Source organism: Hyperolius riggenbachi, chromosome 1, assembly GCF_040937935.1.
Source record: "Hyperolius riggenbachi isolate aHypRig1 chromosome 1, aHypRig1.pri, whole genome shotgun sequence".
NCBI lineage: Eukaryota > Metazoa > Chordata > Amphibia > Anura > Hyperoliidae > Hyperolius > Hyperolius riggenbachi.
This window is the reverse complement of record NC_090646.1, coordinates 651,982,471-651,995,653: the sequence shown is the minus strand read 5'-3', so window position 1 is coordinate 651,995,653 and position 13,183 is coordinate 651,982,471.

Here is a 13,183-nt window from a genome sequence, read left to right as displayed (position 1 = left end):
TTTGGTAAGAAGCCTTCTATACAATAGTGTAGCAGTATTACAGAGACAAGCATGCCGATGTTTTTCTGCTTTTCACTCCTGTTTTACAGAGATGGCTTTTTAATGGACTCATTAGCAGCATGAAGTGCCAAGCTTATTAAAGCGTCTCGGAACGAGTGCATCTCTCCTAATACACCGCAAGCAGCGTGTTTAGGACGGGTCTGGGATTCCCATGAGACCTCCCATGCCTGGTTTGTTTATCAATCCTGAATAATAACGAGATAATTTCATATCAGCGGTCACATCCTCTGCCCACTGCAGGAAATCAGGACGGAAATTGTCCTCTGTGGGGTTTAGAACAATTATAAAGAAGATTAGCCATCTGATCTATTTCTGACCTTCTAATAATGTTTTTTATACTGCTCTCATGCTGGTAGGAAGAGAAAGGTATGGCTTTAATACACTGGCACTGGGCTCCAGCCAGGGACGCATTTACCACCACAAGCAGCATGCAGGGGTAACATACCTCCCAACTTTTTGAGATGAGAAAGAGGGACACTTAAGCCACGCCCCTGACACCCCCCTGATCACGCTTCCATCACACCCTTAGTCCCGTGTACCATAAAGATTTCATAAGAAAAATATGTTGTTTTATAATTCAATCCACCCTGGTCCTTTGTATCCTGGTACATTTTCCTTCATAGTAACATTTGAAAATAAGAAATATATCAATTTAAAAGATGGGAATAAAGCAATCAAACACATTTTTAGTAGAGAAATACATATATTTACATAGAAAAATGGAACAAAGTCCTGAAAGAGGGACAAATGAGGAGGAAAAAGGGACAGAGGGACAAGGCTCCAAAAGAGGGACAGTTGGGAGCTATAGTGTAACTAGAAGTCACCGGCCCCCCCTGCAAGAATTTGAATGGCCCCCCTGGGTGCCCGGGGGGGGGGGGGGCAGGAGGGGTCGCAGCATGGGGGAGAGTATTGTACATCGGCGGAGAGGGGGGACAGTTCCCCCTCTTCCTCACCTTGGGCTCTCCTCTCAGCGCTCCCCCTCCAGCATCTATCAGTGGCAGCAGCGGCAGCAGGAAGTACACATACCTCCATTCACTGCCGGAGGTTCCGATCTCTAAGGGCTTCACACTACTTCCTGTTTAAACAGGAAGTTGTGTGAAGCACTTAGAGATCAGAGACCACCACGGTGGATGGAGGTATGTGTTGCTGCCACTGCAGCCTGCCAGTGATAGATGCTGGAGGGGGAGGAGAGCCCAAGGTGAGGGGTGGGACTGTCCCCCCTCCCCGCCAATGTGCAATGCTCTCCCTTCATGCTCCTTAGTCATTTCTAGTCCACTTTAAATTTGTACTAAAAAAAAAGAAAGAAATATGTATTTACTGGAAATAAGTAGAATAAGCAGTGCCAAGGTGTACAATGTTTATGTCATGTTATAGATACATCTTGTCAGGTAATACCTGCTTCGTGTAGGTCTTGAGTCATGCAGGAGGCAACACTCTGCCAGCAGATGAAAGGCTTCTATGAATCAATGGGCAATGCAGAATAAGATAATGTATGCATGAGTTCCTACATATATGTTAATTTATGCACAAAGTCCATGCTGAAACGTTTGTGTGTGTGTGTGAATGCCAGTACATCATCAGATAAAGGAAAGTCAATGGAAACCTGCCATTTACCACTTTGGGACCCTGACCCTGGGTTTAGTCAGGGCCGGATCTACCATAAGGCACTGTAGGCATGTGCCTACAGGCGTCTGATGATGGAAAGGTGGCTCACTCCCCTCCCCTAGGTGCCTGCCTCCTTCCTTATTCAGAGTTGGGCTACCTAATGCTAAGGGGCACCTGTAGCTACCTATGACAGGCAAGGGAAGTAGGGGAGAGTTAACAGCTAGGCCAGCTAGCACACTTGCAGTACAGTTCGGTGGGGGTTTGTGGGTTCATGGAGAGCGAAGACTAGGGTGCCAGGACCCCTGTGGCTATAGGCTGCTTAGACGCAGCTTAGCGGCATCTAAACCCATTTTACTGGTATGTGATTTTAATTACGTGTCTGAATAAAGAGCTATTTCTTCAAGAGTGGTGCTGCTGATCTTGGCTTTTTGAATCGACGACCCTTGGGCATCAGGGTCATATCAGCTTTAGCACACTCTTATCTCCATTGGAGTGCTTGGTCTAACACTGTGTGAACCTATAGGCTGCTGTGATGTAAATCCGGGCCTGGGTTTAGTCCTCCTGACATGAGACAAGACAAATAACATTTATATCGCGCTTTTCTCCTGGCGGACTCAAAGCGCCAGAGCTGCAGCCACTAGGACACGCTCTATAGGCAGTAGCAGTGTTAGGGGGCCTTGCCTAAGGTCTCCTACTGAACAGGTGCAGGCTTACTGAACAGGCAGAGCCGAGATTCAAACCCTGGTCTCCTGTGTCAGAGGCAGCGCCCTTATCCATTACACTATCCAGCCACTTGATCTAGACATGATCTAGATTTAGCACCACTGGCTCCATACGTTCCTGCTGGGATTTGCTCTCACATACCGCCGCTAACTCAGCCGTCCGCTGCAACAATCAGGAGTCAGTTTCATTGGCTTGTGTTGTGGCATTAGGTCTCATACATCATTGGGCTATAAGCAATTATCACTGTTCCCAGGCCTGGATTTACATCACAGGAGCCTATAGGCACAGATGTCCGGGCACCCTAGACCTTGCCCTCCATGAACCTACAAACCCCCCACCACACCGCACCGCAAGTGTGATGGCTGCCCAGCTGTCACTTCACCCTTACTTCCCATGTCCGTCATAGGTAGTTACTTCTGTCCCTTGCCACTAGGTAGCCAGGGGTAATTAAAGTATTAAGTAGCTAGAGGTGCCCCCGACTGACAGGAGATCTCATCAGTGGAATGCCAAGAGCTGGGTGAGTAACCTCTCATTTACATTATGCTCAGGACTCTCCCTTGTGGAGCAACCACCAGGCGCGGAGCTAGGGGGGGTCGGGGTAGGACAAGTGCCCCGGGGCGCCTGGTCCCCGAGGGCGCCCTCAGCCTGGCTGAGCTGCGGGTTTTTTTTTTTTTTTGCGGCGGAGGGGAGGGGAGCAGCGCAGAGAAGAGGGAGAGCTGTGCGGACGGTGGGGAAGGGGGGCCATATCCCCCCTCCTTCCCTCACCTTAGGTGCTCTCTCTCTCCCTCGCTGTCCCCTCCAATGTCCGGGTGGCTGGCCTGGCAGCGGCGGGCGGAACTCACCTCCGTCTCGCTCCAGCGCCGGCCGGAAGTTCGAGTGCGCAGCCGCTGCTCTGGTCTGGACCAGACCAGAGTAGCGGCAGATCCATCCGGCGCTGTGACGAGACGGAGGTAAGTTCCGCCCGCCGCTGCCAGCCTGAGCCACCCGGACATTGGAGGGGACAGCGAGGAAGGGAGAGCAGCTCTTCTCTGCGCTGCTCCCCTCCTGCTGGGGAGGGGGACACCTGACCTGGCTACCTACTCTGGGCACATATACCCCTGGCTACATATACTGGACATATATCCCTGGCTACCTACTCTGGGCACATATACCCCTGGCTACCTACTCTGGGCACATATACCCCTGCCTACATATACTGGGCATATACCCCTGGCTACCTACTCTGGGCACATATACCCCTGGCTACCTACTCTGGGCACATATACCCCTGGCTACCTACTCTGGGCACATATACCCCTGGCTACCTACTCTGGGCATATATACCCCTGCCTACATATACTGGGCATATACCCCTGGCTACCTACTCTGGGCACATATACCCCTGGCTACCTACTCTGGGCACATATACCCCTGCCTACATATACTGGGCATATACCCCTGGCTACCTACTCTGGGCACATATACCCCTGGCTACCTACTCTGGGCACATATACCCCTGGCTACCTACTCTGGGCACATATACCCCTGGCTACCTACTCTGGGCACATATACCCCTGGCTACCTACTCTGGGCACATATACCCCTGTCTACATATACTGGGCATATACCCCTGGCTACCTACTCTGGGCACATATACCCCTGGCTACCTACTCTGGGCACATATACCCCTGGCTACCTACTCTGGGCACATATACCCCTGGCTACCTACTCTTGGCACATATACCCCTGCCTACATATACTGGGCATATACCCCTGGCTACCTACTCTGGGCACATATACCCCTGGCTACCTACTCTGGGCACATATACCCCTGGCTACCTACTCTGGGCACATATACCCCTGGCTACCTACTCTGGGCACATATACCCCTGCCTACATATACTGGGCATATACCCCTGGCTACCTACTCTGGGCACATATACCCCTGGCTACCTACTCTGGGCACATATACCCCTGCCTACATATACTGGGCACATATACCCCTAACTACATATACTGGGTACATATACCCCTGCCTACATATACTGGGCATTTATACCCCTGGCTACATATACTGGGCACATATACCTCTGGCTACATATACTGGGGACACATACCCCTGCCTACATATACTGGGCACATATACCCCTGGCTACCTGTTCTGTGGACATCTCTACCCCTGGCTACCTGTTCTGGGGACATCTATACTGCTGGCCACCTATTCTGGGGACACCTATAGACCTGGGGCTACCTATTTTTGGGCAAGCATTGCTGTCAGATTGAGTGTATTTTGGGGAACTGCTGCCAGGTGAGAGGTGTCTACCATATTAAGGGGACATTCTGCCTATTTATGTGAAATGCTGTCTATTTATGTGCCTCATGACTGCTGAATTTGTCTTGTTGGGGGCCTCATGGTTACTGAATTTGTCTTGTTGGGGGCCTCATGATTTGTTGGGGGCCTCAAGATCGCTGAATTTGTCTTGTTAGGGGCCTCATGATTGCTGAATTTGTCTTGTTGGGGGCCTCAGGATTGCTAAATTTGTCTTGTTGGGGGCCTCATGTTTGCTCATGATTGCGGAATTTGTCTTGATGGGGGTGGGGGGCTCATGATTGCTGAATTTGTCTTGGAACATGCTGGAAGGTACATACTGAGGGAGGGTGGGTGAGCGTGAGCCTGCTAACCTCCATGTACATTTGAAGGGGCGTGACCAAATGTGGAGTACCCATAACCACGCCCACATTTGGTCACGACCCTTCACCTTAGGGGGCGCATTAATAGTCTTTGTCCCCGGGCGCTGAAAACCCTAGCTACGCCTCTGGCAACCACTATTTAAGGATGATTTGGATTCTATTGATTCAGAGGCCATGTTGGCTTGATAAAGAGAGGAGGCTCCTCTCGAAATGTCACCTTAGCTTGCCATTTGCTCCATTGTCATTGATGCCTTAATAAAAGAGCTTTTTATACTATTGAAGATAGTGCTGGGTGACTGGGTCCCTTCTTTTCGGACTTCCAATACTGTTCCTGGAGGCAGAGGGACAATGACCGGAGCACGTCACACTTGGATGGTTGGGTGCTGCCTTCTATTGTTTCCTACCGTATTGTTCAATTTCAGCACACTTTGTATGTGAGTTTGACAGCCCTGCTATAGTAGGATTAAATTGGGAGCGGGAAAATCAGGACTAACTTAAATATCATAGAAAAGAATATACTAGCCTTCGCAAGACCCAAAAAAGCCGTTGTCAACATTTTATGATTTTTTCAATCAAATAAAATTTACAGAGAGGTTATCATTTTGCATCAAATGGGAAGAATATGAGTGGGGACCTGCATTACAGAATAAATGGGGGGGGGAATCTGGAAAGGACTAGCTAAGATTGAGGACACCAGATTATCCCTGACTGTAACATACCTCCAATGTAGAATACCGGTGAGCTGAGAGCAGCAACCCTTGCAACTCGTCAACTGTTCACCCTGGAGTTGGAACAGGGATTCCCAGTAGACAAGGGGCAGGAGTGCTCGCGACACTGATGGCGTGACGCCGAAGCGCATGACCAGGTTAGCGACGTGGCACTCCCACAGTCCAAGTCTGGTAGTGCAATGACTTGGTACTCCGAGGAACCTGTAGGTGATGCAAACAAAGAGGTTAAATCCACAGGCAAAGGTTGGCAGCAGAGCGGGTTCTCGGACAGGCAAAAGTTCGGCAACAGGACGGGTTCTCAGACAAGCAGTGATCGGCAACAGAGTGGGTAGTCGTACGGAGCATAGGTCGGCAGCGGAGCAGGTAGACAGGCAAGCCAGGGTCAACATCCAAGAGGGAAACAGGCAGAACAGAGTTCACACACAGGAGTGCACACAGCAAGCTACGGAACTGGCCCCTTGCACTCTCCAGATTGCAATAGGTCCTTTGGCGCGAATGTCGTAACGCGTCACACTCACACGTGTACAAGCAAGTGCGCATGCGCAAACACGCACGCAACCAGGAAATGCAGAAAACAGACTCATAATGTGTGCGCGTGCACCGCGCTACGCCGACAGCCTTCGCCACCAACGCTTGCGCCGCCCAACGCAATGCGCATGGACAGTGAACGCCAGACCCCCATTCCTGGGACCCCGGCGACCCTTGCCAGGATGTCTGCCAGCATCCGTGTGTACCAGCCGCCTCGTCTGGACAGGTAACTGACCGTGACACTGACGCAATATAAATTATTGCCACGATGGTACCTTATCCCGGTGAAGCTTAAAGGGGAACTGAAGAGAGAGGCATATGGAGGCTGTCATGTTTATTTCCTTTTAATCAATACCAGTTGCCTGGCAGCCCTGCTGGTCTATTTCTCTGCAGTAGTATCTTATTAAAACCAGAAACAAGCATGCAGCTAGTCTTGTCAGATCAGACTTATAAGTCTGAACCACTGAAACACCTGATCTGCTGCATGCTTGTTCAGGGGCTATGGCTAATAGTATTAGAGGCAGAGGATCAGCAGGGCTGCCAGGCAACTGGTATTGTCTAAAAGGAAATAAACATGACAGTCTCCATATACCTCTTTCTTCAGTTCCCCTTTAAGAAGATATCCAAAAAAGTGAGTTATGCTGGCATTATGGGGCGAGGGGATGATATTCATGTATGGTGGAAATGCCTTATGTTGAAAACATTTCGGGGAAGGTATTATGAATTTCAGAAAAAACGATGGGAAAGATCTCAAATTAACGGAAGAGGCAGTAATTTTTAGTATCAGTGACCCCTTAGATGGACATGAGGAAAAATGAATAAAAGAAGTGGGGACGATAGTTGCAAAGACTTTGATCCTAGAAAGCTGGAGTTGAAATGGGGTCCCTTGATTTGAAGACTGGATGCACCAGATGAATAATTTGTTTGAAGTAAAAGATGACATGGGGGGTCGGGGGGGGGGGGGGGGAGATATTGAGAATGGGAGGTGGAGTATGCAAAAACAAATCTGGAAAATGTTCCTAACCAGAAATTTATGAAATGACTAAAGAAAAAATATATAGAAGTTAGGCCTAGTGCACACCGAGCGGTTTTTGGAGCGATCCGCCGGCCGCATCCGCCTGGAAAAAAACGATTGGCTAATGTATTGCAATGGGATGGTGCACACCGGCGGTTTGAGGTTTTTGCTAAGCCGCAAACGCGCCTCCTGCTGTGCGTTTGTGGTTTTCGGAAGCGTTTCGTCCTCAATGTAAAGTATAGGAAAAACGCAAACCGCTCTGAAAAACGCTACTTCAGAGCGGTTTGCCAGGCGTTTTTGTTACAGAAGCTGTTCAGTAACAGCTTTTACTGTAACAATATGTGTAATCTGCTACACAAAAACGCACCCAAAACCGCTAGGTATGTTTAGAAAACCTCTCTAAACATACCTAGAATCGCTCTGAAATCAGCTCCCAAAACCGCTAGCGTATTGCGGATCTGCTAGCGGTTTTGGTGTGCACTGGGCCTAACTTAAGGGCAGCTCCACTTAGGGGTAACTGGTGTCGTCCTCCTGTCCCACCAGTGAATTTTGGCAGGGACAGCCTATAGCTCATAAAGCAGAACATCCTTCTATCTCAATGAGTATGTGGTATGGATGCATGTATGTATGATGACCACAGTGGTATGGGAGGAGATATGTATGAGTGGCGTACAGCTTCATACCTCCCAACTTGTTGAGATAAGAAAGAGGGACACTTAAAGAGACTCCGTAACAAAAATTGCATCCTGTTTTTTATCATCCTACAAGTTCCAAAAGCTATTCTAATGTGTTCTGGCTTACTGCAGCACTTTATACTATCACTGTCTCTGTAATAAATCAATGTATCTTTCCCCTGTCAGACTTGTCAGCCTGTGTCTGGAAGGCTGCCAAGTTCTTCAGTGTTGTGGTTCTGCTATGAACTCCCCCTTCCAGGCCCCTCTATGCACACTGCCTGTGTATTATTTAGATTAGAGCAGCCTCTCTCTTCTCTCTTATCTTTTACAAGCTGGATAAATCGTCCTCTGAGCTGGCTGGGCTTTCACATAGTGAGGAATTACAGACAAGGGCAAAGCTGTTTGCAGGAAGAAAAGAGCAGCCTGAAACTTCAGTGCATGAGAACAGGGGGAAAGAAACACACAAATGATCTCTTGAGATTCAAAAGGAAGGGTGTATACAGCCTGCTTATGTATGGATGTATTTTCTATGTGTGGACATACTGTACATCAACCTACTTCCTGTTTTGGTGGCCATTTTGTTTGTTTATAAACAATCTTTTTAAAACTGTTTTTAACCACTTTTAATGCGGCGGGGAGCGGCGAAATTGTGACAGAGAGTAATAGGAGATGTCCCCTAACGCACTGGTATGTTTACTTTTGTGTGATTTTAACAATACAGATTCTCTTTAAGCCATGCTCCTGCCACACCTATGACCACGCCTCCATCACACCCCTAGTCACGCATACCATAAAAAATGTTATTTAAAAAAATGTTGTTTTATAATTCAAACCACACTGGTCCTTCCTATCCTGGTTCATTTTCTTTCATATTAACATTTTAAAATTAGTAATATATCAATTTCAAGGATGGGAATAAAGTTTAGAGTCAATCAAACACATTTTTAGGTAGAGAAATATATATATTTATATAGAAAGAGGGACAAAGTCGGTAACATGACTATGTACAGTACTCTGTAAAGTGCTGCAGAAGGTGGCGTGCTATATAAATGCTAAATAATAATAATAATAACATACGCTGCAATAAAACATACAGTGTGTAGTTGTAGCAATTAATGATTTTGCAATCACCGTGCTACCTGATCTCCGGAGGCAGCTCAGGATAGGCTGTGTTTACATTATGACATCAATTAGGCAGGGCATTAATTACACACGATAAGGTATGAGAGAATGGAGAAACACTGGAGGAGATTCATCTGTGAATTCTCAGGATGCTGGAATATTACATGGCTATTACATTCAGGTCATGTACAAATAGGGACATGAAACGCTGGCATGTGCATGTGGTTACGCAGAATCCATGTCCTTAATGACGGGGTCATGGGAAACATACACGGCAGCCATGATGGTTGAGCAATTTTATTGCGGGTGTGAAAAGGGGGCGGGAGGAAAATGGGCACCCGCTTTTGTTAGAAAATGTACCGTTAGTATCTACCGATATTCTTCGTTTTTAAAGCAAACCTAAATTCAGAACTGTGAAGGATCGCGGAATGGCCGCCGCGTGCTCGGACGGCGTGGCGGCTAGTTCCGCGTCCAGCCCGGCGGTTTACGTGCGGCGACATGTGTCTGATGTGATACAGCCTTCCTGTGCACATAGGCTGAGGAATTCACGCGCGCGCGCGGAGAGACAGAAGCTTTTTGGGAAACAGAGAGGGATCAGCTGACTCCCTTGGTCAGCTGATCCCAGGATGTATGCAGATTGGCTGGAGGGGCTGGGGCGGCGCTGATCAGCGCTACACTATATAACCACTCGCCTCTCAGTCTCATGTTGTCTGCCGTTGCAAATGCTTTATGTGTTAGCACACAGACCTCAGTCAGATCCTACAGCGTGTTAGAACCAGGAGGACCTGGGAATTCACACTGAGCTAGATTACTCTCGCATACTATGTCAATACTATGTTATGCTATAGACTAGTTCCAGGGTGTTGTGACTACGGAACTCACACCCAAGCCTAGGAAACTGTGTCAATGCTATGTTATGCTATAGACTAGTTCCAGGGTGTTGTGACTACGGACCTCACACCCAAGCCTAGGAAACTGTGCCAATGCTATGTTATGCTATAGACTAGTTCCAGGGTGTTGTGACTACGGACCTCACACCCAAGCCTAGGAAACTGTGTCAATGCTATGTTATGTTATAGACTAGTTCCAGTTTGTTGTGACTACGGACCTCACACCCAAGCCTAGGATACAGTGTCAATGCTATGTTATGCTACAGGCTAGTTCCAGGGTGTGGTGACTATGGACTGCACACCCAAGACTAGCATTGTGTACTTGTATTTCATTAGCCCGGTTCCAGGGTGTAGAGAGCTAGGATCTCACACCCAGTTAGGGCAAGACTGTTCTCCTTAGCAGCAGGGCATCCTGCAACCTAGCCTAGGTCCCTCTCCTAGGGAGCTTTGGCTACAGGGATTCACCCACAGTCTGGGGTGAATTCCCTTCATTACTACCTCCAGCCCCTCTGGTGGTTCTCTCTCAAAGTACTACTGTTACACTGTACACTCATATCTCAGGTGTCCAGAGGTTAGACATACCTGGATTATTGGTGATGCTGCAGATCATCCATAATCTGGTGTATATCTGTATTACTGGTGATTCTGCAGATCGCCAATAATCGGATTTTCTCTGCGTGTTGACACCAATCGTTACAAGAACTTCCTCTCTGCTCTAAAAGATAAGCAACAGCATGATAACCTTTAAACAAAAACTTGTCTTAGTTACCGGTGATACAAATCCTGCAATAAATCTGCAGTTTGTCTACTTCCTCCTTTCGTGGAAGCAGACATAGGGTTAACATCCTGTGCTTACCAATTAGCTTCTCAATTGTGGCAGTCAGCTGACTCAGCTGAGATCAAATTACAACCTGTGATTAGTCACAGATAAGGGGAATTTAGAGAGGCAGAACTATCTAAATACATACAGGGTGCATTTCTCTATGTTTTCCTTCTGTCCTGTGCAAAAGTTCAGGAGGCCTAACCCTAAACCCCCCTTTCCTGATAGCCAACCCTAAAACCCCCCTTCCTGACGTCTAACCCTAAACCCCCCTTTCTGACGTCTAACCCTAAAACCCCCTTCATGATGCCTAACCCTAAACCCCCTCCTTCCTGACACCTAACCCTAAAACCTCCTTTCCTGACTCCTAACCCGAAAACCACCCTTCCTATGCCTAACCCTAAAACCCTCGTTCCTGATACTTTACTCTAAAACCCCCCTTCCTGATGCCTAACCCTAAAGCCCCCCTTCCTGATGCCTAACCCTAAAACCCCCCTTCCTGATGCCTAACCCTAAAACCCCCCTTCCTGATGCCTAACCCTAAAACCCCCCTTCCTAACCTTTCAATGTTCAAAACAATAATTTTCAAAAATGAATAATTTGTAAATGAAAAATGTTAAAAATGTCAAAAACTATAATGTTCTAATTTTCAAAACAATATAAAAAGCTTCAAAAATGATAACATTTTAATTATAATTATCATGTGCCCACATTTCTGCTTTGAGCGCCTAATAGCTGATATCTGCATTAGGGCCTATGGAGTGCCCAAATTCTCCATTAGCTGCTGGACGCCCAAATTTCCTGCTTCCGTTTTATGCACTTTAATGCTCAGCCATGCTTTTTATATCTGACACAGATTGGCTTCTTAGGAGAACTTTATTTTAACAGTGCAGGACAGGCCATGTTTCTGACCATGACACAAAGGGGAACAGGAACTGGTACGGTACAGCTATGCAGCTGAATAAGTAGCTACGGACTAAAGCAGTGGTCCTCAAACTAAGGCCCGCGCCCGCGGGCCGAATGCGGCCCCCTGAGGCTTTTATACCGACCCTCCACACACAATGTATTACTTATAGGTGAGGTCAGCTACATCTTTAAATATTGGTGGTCCGCATATAGAATAGCAGTGCTGGCACCACCCATCCACATGGAAGCCAGAAAGCAGTAATTCACTGGTTTCCAATCAAATTCCACATCAGGTGACACTGTTGTCCAATTGGACTGCAAGTTGTCACCTGGGTATGCTTCACTGTCTGGCCCACAAAGACTTCTACATCATTTTATGTATATTCCGCCCCCCAGCAGTCTGAAGTATGTAGACCCGGCCCTCCACTCCAAAACGTTTGGGGACCCCTGGACTAAAGGTTGGTAACAGTAACTGCAATAGTGTGATTCACTGGCCATTTAGATCGGAGCAGTGCTTTTCAGCGCTGCTAGATTTGGGCGCAGCCAGCGCCGCCGTACACTACAATGGGAATCAGTCTATAGCGGCGCTCAATGAGTAACATTGCTTAAATTGCTTAAAAAACACAATAATTCGGCCTCCAGCAATCGCTGGAAGCCAAATTATATCATTCCCCCACTATCCATGGCGGCCTGGAGGGGGAATAGTAATTAAAACGGCCCGGACTTGTGCAGCAACAGGATCAGCCATTTTACAGCGGTATCCTGCGCCCAAGTCTACCGGCGCCGTTTTCATATGTATGCATTTAGACCACCTACTTAGTAATGTTAAACATTTGTTCAAAAATGACCAGTAAAAAAAAGAAAAATTTGTTTTGGGCTTTTATCAGGCATTACTAAAAGAATCCAATGCTCATTAAACATTATCATGCCCAAGACTACCCTTTGAGGGAGAGTAAGACTAGCCACATGCCGGACAATTTGTTGTATCGATATCAGGCTGATTCGATCAATGATCTAATCTGCTAGAAATCAATGCAGCAAATGATTCCCAATCAATTTTCGGTCAAGATCCATTCAGTCAACCAACGCACAAGCAGAGCTTACACTCACCTGTCCATCCCGTATCTTCTATTCACTGCTGTGCTCTGCTTTCTGTCCCTTCTCTCCTGGGTGCCTGCGTTACATCACAAATGCTAGAGGGCAAACACTAGAGGCCTCTAGTGGTAACTTCATCACTTCCCTACCACAGGTTATTTCCCCTTAAATAAACCCCTTACATTTTTACCCCCCCCCCCCCCCCCATTAATTCGCCAATATCACACCTTAATGATCTAATGATCTGATGTTGTTTTCATTCTTTCGGTGGTTCTTTTTGCTAAGAATTTTTTTCCCCTATGCATGTTAAAGAAAATAAATATTTTTTTGTTTTTAAAAAGTCATTA